Genomic DNA, 15,425 nt, shown 5'->3' with positions numbered 1-15,425 from the left:
GTGGCTTCGTGTGAGGTACCAGCTGTACGCTGATGACACCCAGCTGTACTTTTCACACGGGCCACCCCAATGAAGCTATCAGTGCTGTCGGTGTTTGGAAGCCGACGGGTCTGGATGGGGAGAAACAGGCTCAAGCTCAATCCTCCAAGACGGAGTGGCTGTGGATGCCGGCATCCCGGTACAGTCAGCTGAGTCCGCGGCTGACTGTCGGGAGCGAGTCATTGGCCCGATGGAGAGGTGCGCAATTTGGCGTTCTCCTGGATGCGGCTGTCTTTTGAAGATCATTTGACGGCCGTCTCCAGGAGAGCTTTCCACCAGGTTCGCCTGGTGCGCCAGTTGCGCCTTTCTAGACCGGGATGCCTTGTGCACAGTCGCTCACGCCCTTGTGGCGTCTCGTCTGGACTACTGCAATGCTCTCTACATGGGGCTCCCTTGAAGGGCATCCGAGGCTGCAGTTGGTCAGAATGCAGCTGCTGGTGATAGAGGAGCCCTCGTGGCTCCCGAGTGACACCTATCCTGCGCAGGCTGCACTGGCTACCTGTGGCCTTCGGGTGCGCTTCAAGGTGTTGGTGAACGCCTTTTAAAGCGCTCCATGGCATAGGGCCGGGTTACTTACGGGACCGCCTGCTGCTGCGAATACCTCTCACCGACCGTGCGCTCTCACAGAGGGACTCCTCAGGGTGCCGTCGGTGACAGTGTCGTCTGGCGACACCCAGGGAAGGGCCTTCTCTGTGGGGCTCCGCCCTCTGGAACGAACTCCCCAGGACTTCGTCAACTTCCGGACCTCAGACCTTTCGCATGAGCTCAAAACTTACTTATTTATCTGCGCTGGACTGGGTTAGTTTTTTAAGTTATGGGTTTTTAATAGGTTTTATCTCCAAATTTTAATTGTGGCCAATTTAAATAAGTTTTTTACTAGTATTTTAATTGTATTTATAATGTATTTTGCATTTTTTACTTGGCTGTGAACCGCCCTGAGTCCTTCGGGAGAAGGGCGGTATACAAATTTAAATAATAAATAAATAAATAAATAAATAAATAAATAAATAAATAAATAAATAAAAGATAGATCAGTATTATTATCCAAATGTTGCAAATAAAACTGTCAGAATATCCTGTCCAAACCTCCTTAATAGAAACCTGGCAAAGCAAACTAGCTAGTATACTTGAGATACTCAACATCCTTGAGAATATCAGACTTAGAATGTTTATTGATCGACTGATAACTTTTTCAATGGAAAACTTGTTAACAGATTGTCATAAAGCAGCCTTCCAGACTCCCAGGTTCTAACCTATTCAGGCCTTTTAAAGCTTTGTATCTCCAACCAGTAAATTTGATGGATTTTTTCTTACCAAATGTGCCCGTGTCATCACAACATAATAATAGGAACATTTTATGCATGGTGCTCTTGTTCTGTCTCCCAGTCCACTCAGCTAGATAGAAGTTGCTAGCTTGTTCATTTTTGCATAGTCCAGCAGGCATTGGGGAATATTGGAGCCTGGCTTTTAAAGTATTCTGAAATACTGTTATTTTTGTAACAATAAATGCAACAATCCTGAGATGCTGTGGATGAAAGGCGTTTTCTTATGCATTTTTAAAACTAAGCAAAAGGAACACTTTGGCATCCGTTACTGACAATATATAATTGAACTAATACAATGCAATGTGTATGGGACAGCTTTATAAATAATTTGATACTGCATTTGGGCTAAAATAGAACTGCAGTTATTTACTGGAATTTGGCACTTCGATTTATTATCAAAGCTGCACTGGCTTCCAGTCCCTTTCACGTCCAATTTAAAATACAGGCTATCCTTTTCTGAAACCTCTATTTCAAATTCTGAGGTTGTTTTCCATTTTGTTTTGGGGTATTTTTTTATTCATTATATTTTAATTTAATGGCTTTTATTAATTTTAAATTTGTGTTTTGAGAATTATTTTTGCAAGTTGGGTAAATAATGACATTTCTTACAAATTTCATAATAAATTAAAATTCTGTAAAGTTTGAAACTTGTTTCTGGACTACACCAAAGTAAAAAATGAGGCAAATCACGTGATGGCCTATCAAACTGGGGAAAAATCCTACGTATAGATCTCCATAATGTTCATTGTCACATATTAATCACTGTATGTTGGAATTTTTAATGACATTTTATATGCACATCTTTGATTAAACCAAAATATACTGTTGCTAACAGAGCAGGGATTCCCTTTAACAGCAGAAATGTTTTAGAAAAATTTGAATTACGAAATTATGAAAAAAAAAAAGAGTAATTCTGTTTTTCAGTCTTTTTTTTTTTTTTTTTGGATAATAGACATTTCTTAAAGAGATAATTTGTGTGATAAATTCAAGACAGCAAAACTTAATCTCACATAATATTATGATTAGTAAGGCCTTTGTATGATCCAGATTAGATAACATTTATTTAGACGACTGCCTTTTACTGGAAAGAAACAAGGAGTGAAATATGTTACTAGGTACATAACAGTTTGGTTTAAAGGTCATTACATTTGAGCATATTTTAAATGGGATCTTTTATTTAGATGCATACACGTGTTCAATGTCACTTTAAGTACTCAGTGAGTAATTGCCACAATTATTGTTTACAGGTGTGCCTTATAGTTTCTTCCATTGGGTGGAGCAGAGGTTTATTTCCTGTCTTTTGTTTATTATAAAAATATCATGATCTTTTCCATTCAGGTGCTGCCTTTGCTTCCCTCTAATTATTTGTATGCCACTTGCCATTACCCAGATAATTGCCTTCCATTTGAAATAAAGACCAGTGTTTCCAACTAGTCACTAGTGACGAAATATCAAAAACAGGAGGCCGCCTGCACTGTTCTCTCTTTTTTATCTCATTGTATTAACTTATTGCAACATGAAAGACCTGGAGGGGGGAGGGAGAGCTAGAATTTGGTGGGAAAACGGCAAAGCTGCTCTTCTATTCAACAGGGAAGCATGAAAGAAGCCAAGGCACCAGAGTGCTTTAGCTTCTGGAGATATGGAGAAATTTCAGAAGTGTGAATTGTGTTGTGATGGAGTTTCCAATTGCTGAGTTAGACTTCCAAAGGAAGTACTGTACTGAGACATTGTCACTGCAGCATTTATTCTGGATCAGGAGCAGACCTGATTAATTGGGCAGTTTCCTAAGATGACCAGAAACCCCACAGCTTCTGAGATCGGTAAAATGACCCAGATTGTTGGGGGCAATATGCTGACTCCGTAAACCATGGAGGGGGCTGTAAAGCACTATTAAGCAGTATATAAGTCTACTATTAGAGCACTGATGGGTTGCTCCCAGTTCTGTCTGGTTCTGTAAAACTGGCGGGAGGCTCCGCCCACCTGCCCCAACATCATCAAGGGGCTTCTGCACAGAAGCATGCGCGCGCATGACCAAAGCGAGTGCTTGCACATGTTCCTGTTGCAAACCGGTAGTAAAGGTAAGTAGAACCATCCCTGTACTAGGGTGGACGAAGGTAATTCCAATTTCAGATTGATGGGTTTTTGGTTTTTTTTATAAGTGTAAGGCAGTCTCTGATGTGCAGAGAGTCATTTTAACCTCACTAACTAGAGTTTACCCCCATGGAAGTTTCTCTAGTTAATAACACAAAAAGTACCTGCAAACAGCTTCCGGAATAAATCACAGAGATCATTGCTTAGTAGTGCCAATTCATTTGCTGCATGCGCATTATATTACATGTAGTCCTCAATTTATGACCACAATTGAGACTGGAATTTTGGTCACTTAGCAATGTGGTCATAAAGCGAAACATTGCATGTCTGCATCAGTTAGCAAACTGCCACGTCTTGCAATCCCTGCTGCTGTCATTAAGCAAATTTACTGGTTATTAGCTGAGGACCAATCTAAGCCATTTTAGGTTTGGTCTCCCCTCAGTAAAGTGAAGCACTGCCTCCCCTCTTTCTCCCACCTACCTATTCTCTCTGCCCCCCCTCCCCCCTTCTATTGGAGGCAGACGGATGGTCTGTAATCATCAAAGTCCTTGCAGGTTTATAGATCTTGCGAAAAGACAATACTGTTGATAGTAGACCTGAGAAGGAACAGTGGAAAAATTTTCTAAATAAATAGGGGAGCCAATTGTTTGATAAGCTGACTGACTCAGCTCCCAGTTGCCTATTTCCTACCTTTTTGTACAACTATAAAAACCGATAGCGTTAGCGTATTATTCCAAAACAAAATGATTTTACCCCTTCTTACCCTGCTTTCCCAGGGTAGGGATAAATGACAAAATGAAATTGCTCAGTGCCTTTTGGAGAAATTGCTTGTCGTGTCCCACCCCTCCACTCCGACGAAGGAGTCAAGGAAGTCTGTAACAAACTTGGCAACGAAGCCTCTGCAGCTTGCCAAGTTCCTTTGAGGTTTATCAGGGCAGGCAGGAGTCCAAGTTGTGACTTCAGCGATAGAGTCCGATATCAGCAAACTAGATAAGACTTTGCTTGACTCAAGGCTGGAATGTCAAAAGCAGGTCCTTTATATAGGCTGTGGGATGTGGCTCCATGACTCAGCATTTATCCAGGCCTGCCCCACCCTTCCTTCTGCTGGCATCGCCTCCCAGATCTCCGGAAGCGAGGGTCCACCCACTCTTAATTGTCTTCAGCTGGATCTGCTCTCAGCATCTGGGAAAGGGAGGGGTCAGAGGGAGTAGGCCCGGGTAATTCCACCACCTGGCTGGCTTCCTGCTCTGAAGGCTGAGCCAAAGGAACACACGCTGTATTAGTGAGGTTTATTGGGCTTCTCCTTTCACTCCTTGAATCCTCTCCGGGCATGGGGCCAGGGCCTGGGGCTGGAGTCATGACAGGCCGTTCATCTTCATTATTAGACTTGGAGTCTGATAAAAGGCCCGGTTGGAGATGGGAGGGGCCTGGTTGAGGAGAGGAGGGACGACGAGTCACAACATTGCTGCTGTAGTACTTCTTTGAAGAAACATTATTACTCCTGGTTAATTCATAGCTTGATAGTGTTGTCTTTTAACGGCAGAGTTTCAAAGATAAAAATGCTGGCTGAAAAGGTTTTATATGACACCTCTCTTTCTTAGCTCTAACTGACCTGATTGCTATAAGCTCAGCAGACGTTGCTGTAAGGGGTTCTACTTTATCCTTCATTCCTATAAGTTGGTAAATAAGTATATTAAATAGTTATGTATAAGCAAATAAGCATAAGTTAATTTGAAAAATCCTATGGGGCAAAATGGAACATTTCAGGCAGCTACATAGCAATATCTGCTGGAATATACTTCATCTCTTTACAACTCCTTAACTGTTGCTCCAGTGTATGGAACTATAGAAAAAAGTGTCTGCAAGATGTTATTTTGCAATTCTAGCCTCATTTTCTAACCTACGGCCCAGCAATTTCAATAATAAAATTGGAATGACAAAGGCATCCTCCCCTCAGTGGTTCTATGCTGTTTGGGGCTATGTACTGTATGTCATAAGCAAAACCTTTAAACTGTACCAGGGCAACTGTTTCCAACAGATATGTAACACTAAGAAAACCTGTTACCCTATTCTGTAATGTGGTCACTATGTACCCAAATCAAACACAAGGATACCCATACACAGAATATATTATAGTAATCTGAGCATAACGTTACCAGAGCTTGAACAATAATAGTTAAGATGTCTCCATCTGTAAATTGTCACAATTCTCTTTGCCAGTATCCATCCATGCACAATGTCTCCATTTTGTTAAGATTGTTAGGATTCGGTGTCACTTCCTTGGTCCTTATCAGCTCATCACTGGTTCAGATGCGGGTTCACAACATATACAGTTCATCCTCATACATAGTGTATTATTATTATTTTTATTATTATTTATTAGATTTTTATACTGCCCTTCTCCCGAAGGACTCAGGGCGGTGTACAGCCAGAAATAAAAACAGTAACAAGTACAATTTAAAATAAACAGTTAAAAAACTTATTATAAAATTGGGCAAAAATTTAAAACATATTAAAAATTTGAAACCCATTAAAATACATCCAAATTAAAATTTAGAATTTAAAATTTAAGCCAACCCCGCGCAAGTAAATAAATACGTCTTCAGCTCGGGGCGAAAGGTCCGAAGGTCAGGCAATTGGCGCAAGCCAGGGGGAAGTTCGTTCCAGAGAGTAGGAGCCCCCACAGAGAAGGCTCTTCCCCTGGGCGCCGCCAGCCGACATTGCTTGGCAGACGGCACCCTAAGGAGTCCCTCTCTGTGTGAGCGTACGGGTCGGTGGGAGGCATGTGGTAACAGCAGGCGGTCCCGTAAGTACCCAGGCCCTAAGCCATGGAGTGCTTTAAAGGTAGTGACCAGCACCTTTATGTATGTCAGTGACAGCTAACCTTTTCTGGACCGAGTGCCCAAAGCACCTGAACCCCCAAAATGCAATGCGCTCGTGCCCCCCCTGCACGTGCCCTGCCCTCCCATGCATGCACTTGTGGCCCCCCACAATGCCCTGCCCTCTGCAAATGTGTGGCAGAGACTCAAAAACCACTGTGGAGGTGCACAGTGGAGCTGAACTGGGGCGACAGCTCGCATACCATCAGAGAGAGGTTGCTGTGTGCCACCTCTGGCATGCATGCCATAGGTTTGCCATCACAGGTATGTTATAGAGAAAAATAGTTAAATATTACCAGCCACCTCCTAGTAACATCAATACCTTCAGATAATTGGGAACAAATGAGGATCCTCGGTAGCTCAAATAACAGGCTGCAAAAATCATCTATATTGTAAAATTATCGCTAGAAATAGGAGTAGTGTCTCAACCCCAATTCACAAAGACAATCTACGAAGATCCATTAGTTGTAAAGAGACGCATGTATGTATGTATGTATGAGTTTGTGTATGAGTGTGTACACATACATATAGCATGGTAATTAAGATTCTTATATATTGAAATATCTATGAATAACTTCTTTCCAACTTAACAATTTTCTTTTATAATAACAGTGCCTTTTTCTTAAAAATATCTTTGCGACCTGAGACATGAGGATTTTTCATGGGTGCACTACTTTGTTGTTAAACTTTATCTCAACACACCAACACATTTTTGTTAGTTTGAGTGTTATTCTAAGAATCAAGGGGAAGTCAAGGAAATGAATAGGACAGTGACAGTATTTACAATACAGCCACATCTTTCTGATATGCTTAAATATGAGTCCCACAAAACAAAAAAGGAGGAAATGATTCATGATACACAGTAATGGGTCAGCATGTAATGGGGTGGAAAATAACTGTATAAATAGCTTTCTGATTTATCAGAGATCTAGAAAAGGCATATCTTTTGCAGGCAATGGATATATAGTATATTGCCATGTTATAAACAATTTGAGAAAACTAGAATTAATAACTTCCAAACTAGGAGAAAATTCATTTGCTATAATTCGATTATATAACCTCAATTTGGATTTTGTAAGCTGCCCAGAGTTAGTTAGACTGAGCAGCCATAAAAATAATAATCAAATCATCATCATCGTTATCATCATCATCATCATTATCATCAAAAGAAAGATATCAAAACAAAGAAAAATATAGCTAACTGATTTCTAGCCATATACAGTGCATTCAGAAAGTATTCAGACCCCCCTTCACTAACATTAACAGTAACAGAGTTGGAAGGGGTCTTGGAGGTCATCTAGTCCAACCCCCTGCTCACACAGGAGACCTAAACTAGGGATTCGAACAGCCGAACTGCCGATCTTTCTGGTCGACAAGCTCAGCGTCCTTTTGTCAATTTTGTTATGCTGCAGCCTGGTTCTACAGTTGTTGAAATTAATTTTTTCTTATTAATGTGCACTTAGTATCCCATAATCACAAAGGGAAAACAGAATTTTAGAAAAGTCTGTAAATTTATTAAAAAGAAAAAAACCTGAAATATCACTTTGGCATAAGTATTCAGACCCTTTGTGAATACTGTGAAATTTAGCTCTGGTACCTCCCATTTCTCTTGATCGTTGTTGACAAGTTTCTACACCAACCTGTAGAATCAGGCTACAGGCACAAAAAAAATTGACAAAAGTGAAGGGGGTCTGAATAGTTTCTGAATGTACTGTAAATGGCTGTAATAGTTGTATCTAACAATGTCAGTACACCATGAAATGGGAATTGGCTATAACCAAATTTGTCTTCTGCACTCAGAATTTTTTTTTTCCAGAAGGGGGACATTAAATGCAGAATCTGAAGCAACAGAAAGAACCTCTCTGTAAGAACTAAACTAGCTAATGCTGGGATGTATCCAAACTCAATTCAAGATAGGTTTTGTTGGAATCTGTTAGACAAGTTTGTTCTGATTTAAATTTAATTGAACAGATGGCTAGTTCTGCCAATTATGTTGCCCCATTCGTTTATTTTTATTACTGAGTAATAATCAACACTGTTACTGTTGACAGAACCATCAGTCTCTGGGGCCCAGCGTTAGAGACCTTTATTTTGAAATTCTTGATTTAAACTAGGAAAACATTATTTCTAACTTATACACAGGTGGTCCTCAATTTATGTCTATTTGTTTCCAGTGGTTTGAGGTTATGATGGCCTCAGAAAAAGTGCTTTATGACCTGTACTCACATTTAAGACTATTGCAACACCCTCATAGTCACTAGTCACAATTCAGGTGCTTGGCAACCAGCTCGCATTTATGACCGGATGTAGAGCCCTGTGGTCACATAATCACAATTTGTAACCTTATTTGCCAGTGGTTATAGGGACAGGGGACTAGCATCAGAATGCTATTTGCCTCCCCCTCCCCCTCCCCCTCCCCATCTCCATATTTCTCTTTCTTTGAAATTGCATGTATTTTCAATATTTTGATATCACTGTTCCCATGATACATTGATTTCATTTGGGGGATGTGGGCTAGACATACTTCAGAATAGTTTGTGAGTTCTCAGGAAGATGAAATTGTTTGTGGCCCAGATTTTATGAATTATGACAAGAGCCCAAGAAACAAGGTTTTAGAAGACCACTTTATGAATTCATAAAGTGGTCTTTGTGTTTGACAAACTTCTTTAAATATTTAGGGACTTTTTAGAATATTCTTCTGTGTAGTATTAGAGGCTACTGTCGTGAAACAACCTAGGAAATCCCCAGTATTTTCTTGGAACAATTTGTATGTGTCAAGGAAATTCTTTGGGATCAGCAATAGGCAGGTGATTGTATTTGGGAAAGCTAAGTGAAATAATGAACAAGCATATTCCTTGATTATTTATCATGCTTACAACAATTAGATTGGCACCTTTATTTTAATATTAAGGATAAGCTTCCTTAACCATCATGCCTGGTTTGTCAGGGAAATGAGTTATTTAGTTAGTAGATAATTTAAATGAAAAATAAAGGAAAATATTTTTTTAAAAAAGCCAGAGGAAAACTGTACGACTGTGTGCCATGAGCTTTGTGTGCACATTCTGCTAAGCCATTATTAACCAGAAATTTAGCTTTAAAGCTGGTATTCATTATGCTTACAAGTGTGTGTGTGTGTGTGTGTGTGTGTGTGAGTGAGTGAGTGAGTGTGTCAGAAAAAAATATCTTGCTGGGCTGTATGCTGGTGCTATAAATAAACAATTAGAATACTAATGAAAACTAGACATTGTAGAGACACTTTTCCATGGAACTAATTGCTTTGTTTTTCATGTTAAGGGTTGTTCCTCTGAAAACAGTAATAAGTAAGGAATGTTGGCAAATTTTTATTGCATTCCTTGCTGAAGCAAATAGTTATCTTTGGAGTGGAGAATTATGTTTGAAGTTGATGTAACTGTCCCATATCATTCATATATATTAAATTCTTGGACTAAAGTGGGAAAACATATGCTCTTCAAGTATTAATGTAGCACTTTCCTAATTGTTGAGCTATTCTATAAAGCGAAGAAGTAAAGCTTAGATCTGAGGACAGCTTTTAGAAAATTATTAAATTCATCTAATTCCTTAGTACTTATGAGATTATAAAACTAGTGTATATACTCTGACCAGGGTGGTCTGGAAGTGGTAGATTATATCTGTTGACTATTCTCAGTTAATTACAGATTGATGGTTCTCTGACTAAATGCACAATTTACATATTGAGTATTGGTAAATTTGGTTAAGGGTTTTATATCCATTTTTTATGAAGATGTAAAAAAGTAATAAGTGAATAGCCTATTAATTATTTATTAAATTCATCCCTTTTTGAACATTTTGTTTCCATTTCAAAGAAAAGCAAAACCTGGTTCTGTGCTTGCTGTATATTTAAAACTCAGCACGTATGCAATTCAGACAGTGCTGTGCTTTGTAAAATATTGAAACTGACATATTTAATCAGACACTAATAAGGAATAAAGGAAAAGCTCTGAACAAGCAAAAGCTATTGTCATGTTCGTTTTTGTGCGGAAACAAAATGGCACATAGTATGTTGAGAGCACTCAGACTTGCTGGAAAAGCTATCAACTATTCATTAATTTATTTTAATTTAGAAGAAAGACTGAGCAATTTGCCCTGGAATAAAATGTAAATCTGTCATAACTATCTGCAAGACCATGGGTAAAACTGTTGGCTCTATAAGAAACACAATTATGGTTTCAACTTATCAAATTAGCAGTAGTGAAGTTTCAAATTAAGATGCTGAAAGCAAAACAAGGAAGTGTTCAGACCAATTATTTATGATGCTTTCTTAAACAAAAGGTTTTTGATAATATCTAACTATAGGCACACATATATGGATACAAATATGTGGGAAGAGAGACAAAGGGAGGCAGAATTGCTATTTCATTGTTACAGTATATGTTGCTATTCTTAACTTTACTTCTAGGACAGGCAAGGGCAATGTGTGGAACTTGTTGAACTCCATTTCCTATCACTCCTAACCAATATGGCCAATGATGAGGAATGAAGGAAATCCATTCATAGCAGGGTTGCCTCTGCTAGCGGAAATGGAGCTCGGGAGGTGGCTTCCCTTCACTAGCAGAGGACAGAGGCAGACCGTCGCAGCTGAAAATGGAGCTCTGGAGATCATTTTCACTGGCAGAGCCTTTGGACCACCACAGACGCCCTGACATGAGTGATGTCAAGCTGGCCACACTACCCTGGCCATGCCCACCTCAGCCCACGAGGTCAAATACAACCGTGATGTAGCCCTCAATGAAATTGAGTTTGACACCCCTGCTCTAGAGCCAGGACCTATAGAGATCTAAGTTGAATTATCATCACTTCTCCAACCTCTTCCTGTTAGGCAAACAGAATTTTCTCAATCCATTTAATTTAGTAAGATATTCAGAGAATCATACCATTGGAAAGACTCTTCTATACTAGAGCTGCAGTGGCACAGTGGTTAGAATGCAGTACTGTAGGCCATCTCTGCTAACTGCTGGCTGACTGCAATTTGGCAGTTCAAATCTCACCAGGCTCAAGGTTGACTCGGCCTTCCATCCTTCCAAGGTTAGTAAAATGAGGACCCAGATTGTTGCGGGCAATGTGCCGACTCTGTAAACGGCTTAGAGAGGGCTGTGAAGCGGTATATAAGTCTAAGTGCTATTGCTTTTTCATCTTTTTTGTCCCTCATAGATCAATCAAGACAATAGGAATATAAATTTCAAAATAAAAATGTTGGAACTCAAACCTGCTGTTTTCTAAAATCACTAAATCATCTATAGATTGTCAAAGAGTGATCGTAATTGAGAATGATTTGAAGTTCCACATAAACTAAATACACCATCATTTCACATTTGCTTGATGAGATCTTGTTGAATTGCATTTGCTGCCTACAGGTTGATAGTCTGCTTTGAATTGAAGCATTATCAGCTAAATTGCTGGAGCAATTGCAAATATGGTTGAAATAACCTTGTCTTCTGTGAGATCAACTCAGGCTTTTCACCTTCCCCAAAATTTCATTTGATTCTGATAACTTGGGAGTTTTGGTTCATATTGTGCGTAGAAGGCATTAGACTGGAGAAAGGCGCACTTTGCATAAATTTTCTTCTTACCCATATTAGAGGAACTGAATTCTATATACCAAGTATATAGTTTTTTTATACTTAGCAAGATGTCACCTTAATTCTAAACTCATTCAAGAAAAGCTATTAATTTGAAAAGAGGCTGTATTTTAAGTAGCATGATTTCATTGGCTCATTCTAATGTGACATAACTTGCCTTTATTGAGTGACGATTGGTACTAATGCCAGTGACTTATATGCATGCATGCTAAAGTGCAAATCTGTACAGTTGTCCTGATAGCAAATATGAAGGCAAATCCTTAGTCTAGACAAGGCTTTAGTATATGTGCATTTTGGTTATGTGCCAAGGAGAAATGGACAGATGTCAACTAAATTACTTGATGGATTCAAATGATAAAACACTAACCATTTCTCCCAATAATGGGGTTGAGAATATAAGTAGTAGGATAACTCTAATGCTTTAATCAGGAGTTTTTAATTGCTTTGGGAATTTTTGCAATATATATGACAGCATGACATTAGTTGATCATCTTTCTATAAACTGTAAAAACATTTGATTGACATACATGAATTAAAAAATAGCATTACTCCAAGCTCTCTGATATTTTTATTCAATTTTATAGATACCTTGATTGATAAAGCTATTTCACTGGATTTGTTCATTAAATAGCATGTCCTATTAATGATAGAATAGGTAAAATGATAAGTTATTTCATCTTGATATACATATGAAATGAGATGGAAATTTTTCAAGTTAAAATAGTTAATTCTGAAGCAAGTCTGCTCTCTTTTTTTAAATATATATTTTGCTTTCTTTTGTTTTTTATCTGTAAGCCATCCAGAGTTTTTCTGGGGGTAAGCGGTCTCAAAATTAAAATAATAAAATACAGTAAACAGTTATAAATCTGATAAAAGGTAGAAGTTTTCCATGTCCAGTTGTGCCTGACTTTAGGGGGTGGTTGATACACTACAAGAAGAATATGGTATAGGGATCTTTGAATTTTATAGGGAAATAAATTGAATGCTATGCTGCTTATGTATGCAGCCATTTGTTTCACATTCATTTCTTGCAACAGACCATGTACTACATACTATCTTTCTGTACTTCTTAAAATTCCAAATTTTCCTATGTTCGGTAAACTTTCCACCAATTCCCTCATTTTAATTTCATTGTACCAAAAACAACTTTCATTTTGATGTACCTGTGAGCAACATTTGTATGTTAAATTGAAATTGAGAGAGAAGTAGGTCCAAAATGGAAAAATATGATTAAAAAAGTAAATGTAGCTCAACAACTGTTCGTATTTATTATTTTGGAAGTTGAGGAAAATAAGACAAAGTTAACGATAAAAACATGATAGTGCTACTTGATCAGACCAAAATTAGTTCAACATTCTACTTTTCAGAAGGGTCAGCTACAGGTTCATAAGAGAGCAAATGTATGGTATTCTGCTTTTTGATGTGGACGGGTATCTCCTCATCTTGCATTAGTAAATTCAGGGATTCAGCTTTGCCCACTGTGATGCCTCCAAATGTGTCAGGAAAATAAATCCCCAAAATGCTATTATAGTTTAACAATATAGTAAATGATATATTTCTTTTTGTCTGCACTGAGTATTCTGCCAATTAGCTTCATTGTAGAAACATGAAGTTGTTGTTGTAATAGTACAATGGCTTATACAGAAAAGATTTGCCCTTCACTTCTCTCCTTCCAGTAATAATATCTGAAAACAAGGCGCCAGAATTGCCATCTTCCCCCTTGTGAATGTAAACTTTCTCCTCAGCATGTTCTGTAACTTTGTATCTATTTCAAATATTTTCATTTGTGGGATCCTTTTTCCAACATAGTCTTCAAAATTGTTACAATTAAAAGTTAAAACAGTCAACAGAATGGCATGAATATAACAAACAGTAATTACATATTAAGTAAAAGGCTATTATTCCTTCCCAACTCCCATTTAGCCTTATTTAAGTCTAGCAGCCCACAGGGCGTTTACAAACCTAAACTAAATCTTCATCCCTTTTGCTCTTTCTGTCCCTCATATTTTGAGATTTTATCTGATATTTCAACATGTTATTTGCCAAATTCCCTTAGCTCTTGTTATGGATTGTTCTCAAACATGCAACAGTGGTCCATCATAGAGTGGGATAATATTTCTGATGGCATCCTTTGATTTAGGTTGGGGTTTTCAAACTTTACAGTGCTGAGATCTTGAAAATGAAACATGGGATTGTGTAACATTCATCACCCTCAAGAATAAAATTAATTATTTCCTTGGGGTTAAAGTTGGAGGAGAGAGGGAAATTCCACTTTTCAATAGTCAAATTTTAATCTAAATAGACCTCAGATCCAGATCATGTCATCACTGTCCCATAATAAAAGCCAAATCCAACATGTGGCTCACACTTTACCTTAGATCAGGGGTCTGCAAACTTAACTCTTTTAAGACTTGTGGCTGGCTGAGGAACTCTGGGAGTTGAAGTCCACAAGTCTTAAAAGAGCCAAGTTTGCAGACCCCTGCGTTAGACCCTTGGTGACTTAGCTCAGGTCCTTGGTTACAATGATATTCACAAAGCTATTTGTCTCCCAGTACTGTAAGTTTGGGAAACTCCACTGCCAGCATTGAGCAGCTCAGGAAATGAAGCTGCTACATAATAGGAAGGTCAGTATAGTAGCTGCAATCCCATCTCTTACCTAGAGCTGAACTTTACATAGGCCTTTACGTAAGTTATGAATTTTACATAGGTTATTTGAGAAGTAGCATCTCTAGAAGCCTTGAAAATTATATGGCCATTTACTATGCAAGAATAGCGCCTCAATTGGTTCTGTAATTTTTGTGGATAAGATGTACATAGGAAAGATTCTCTGCTCTAATACAATCAGACTATTAATACCTACTGTCAGGGAATTTGCACAGCAGGTATTCAAATGAAGTCAGAGACACTGACACAAATTTGTAGCTTTATATAAATAAATATATTTTATATCTCTATTTACAGAAAACAAGATAGGCAAACAAGACCATCATGAGGTGAATCACAGAACATACAGGGCACACACACACACACACACACACACACACACACACACAAAGGCGGGGGGAGGGGGAGGGAAACTCCCCATCCACACCCATGGCAACCAATCACAACACAGATTGCCTCACTCAGAGGTCAGCAATCTCCAATCAATCAACTATAACTGTGTGTTCTGGCTCACAGCACAACCCCACTGCTCCAGCTACTAAATATAAATAACTTAACATCCACCCAAAAACATAATAGAGAAGAAATGATTCATGCAGTCTTAGCTGTGTTTTATTCTGTGCCAGGTACAAAATTATGCCAGCCAGCAGCGATGGTTGCACTTTAAACTTTCCTTCCACTAAAATCCAGCTACCTATGCCCAGTAGCATACATGCACACTATATGCTTTTATTTTTATTTTATTTATTTATTTTTGTCAAGCATTTGTAAGATAACAGATATAAGTATAAACATGATTATGAATACAG

At 38.5% G+C, this 15,425-nt stretch overlaps 1 protein-coding gene across 2 annotated transcripts in view; it reads left to right on the top strand.

Moving 5' to 3' along the window:
- CARMIL1 (capping protein regulator and myosin 1 linker 1) overlaps positions 1 to 15,425 on the top strand; it is a 138,156-nt gene that overhangs the window by 49,998 nt on the left and 72,733 nt on the right. The window lies entirely within an intron of this gene.

This window comes from Ahaetulla prasina, chromosome 3, assembly GCF_028640845.1.
Source record: "Ahaetulla prasina isolate Xishuangbanna chromosome 3, ASM2864084v1, whole genome shotgun sequence".
Classification (NCBI taxonomy): Eukaryota; Metazoa; Chordata; class Lepidosauria; order Squamata; family Colubridae; genus Ahaetulla; species Ahaetulla prasina.
Note: the sequence above shows the minus strand (reverse complement) of the source record. Positions and strands in the feature narration are given on the sequence as shown.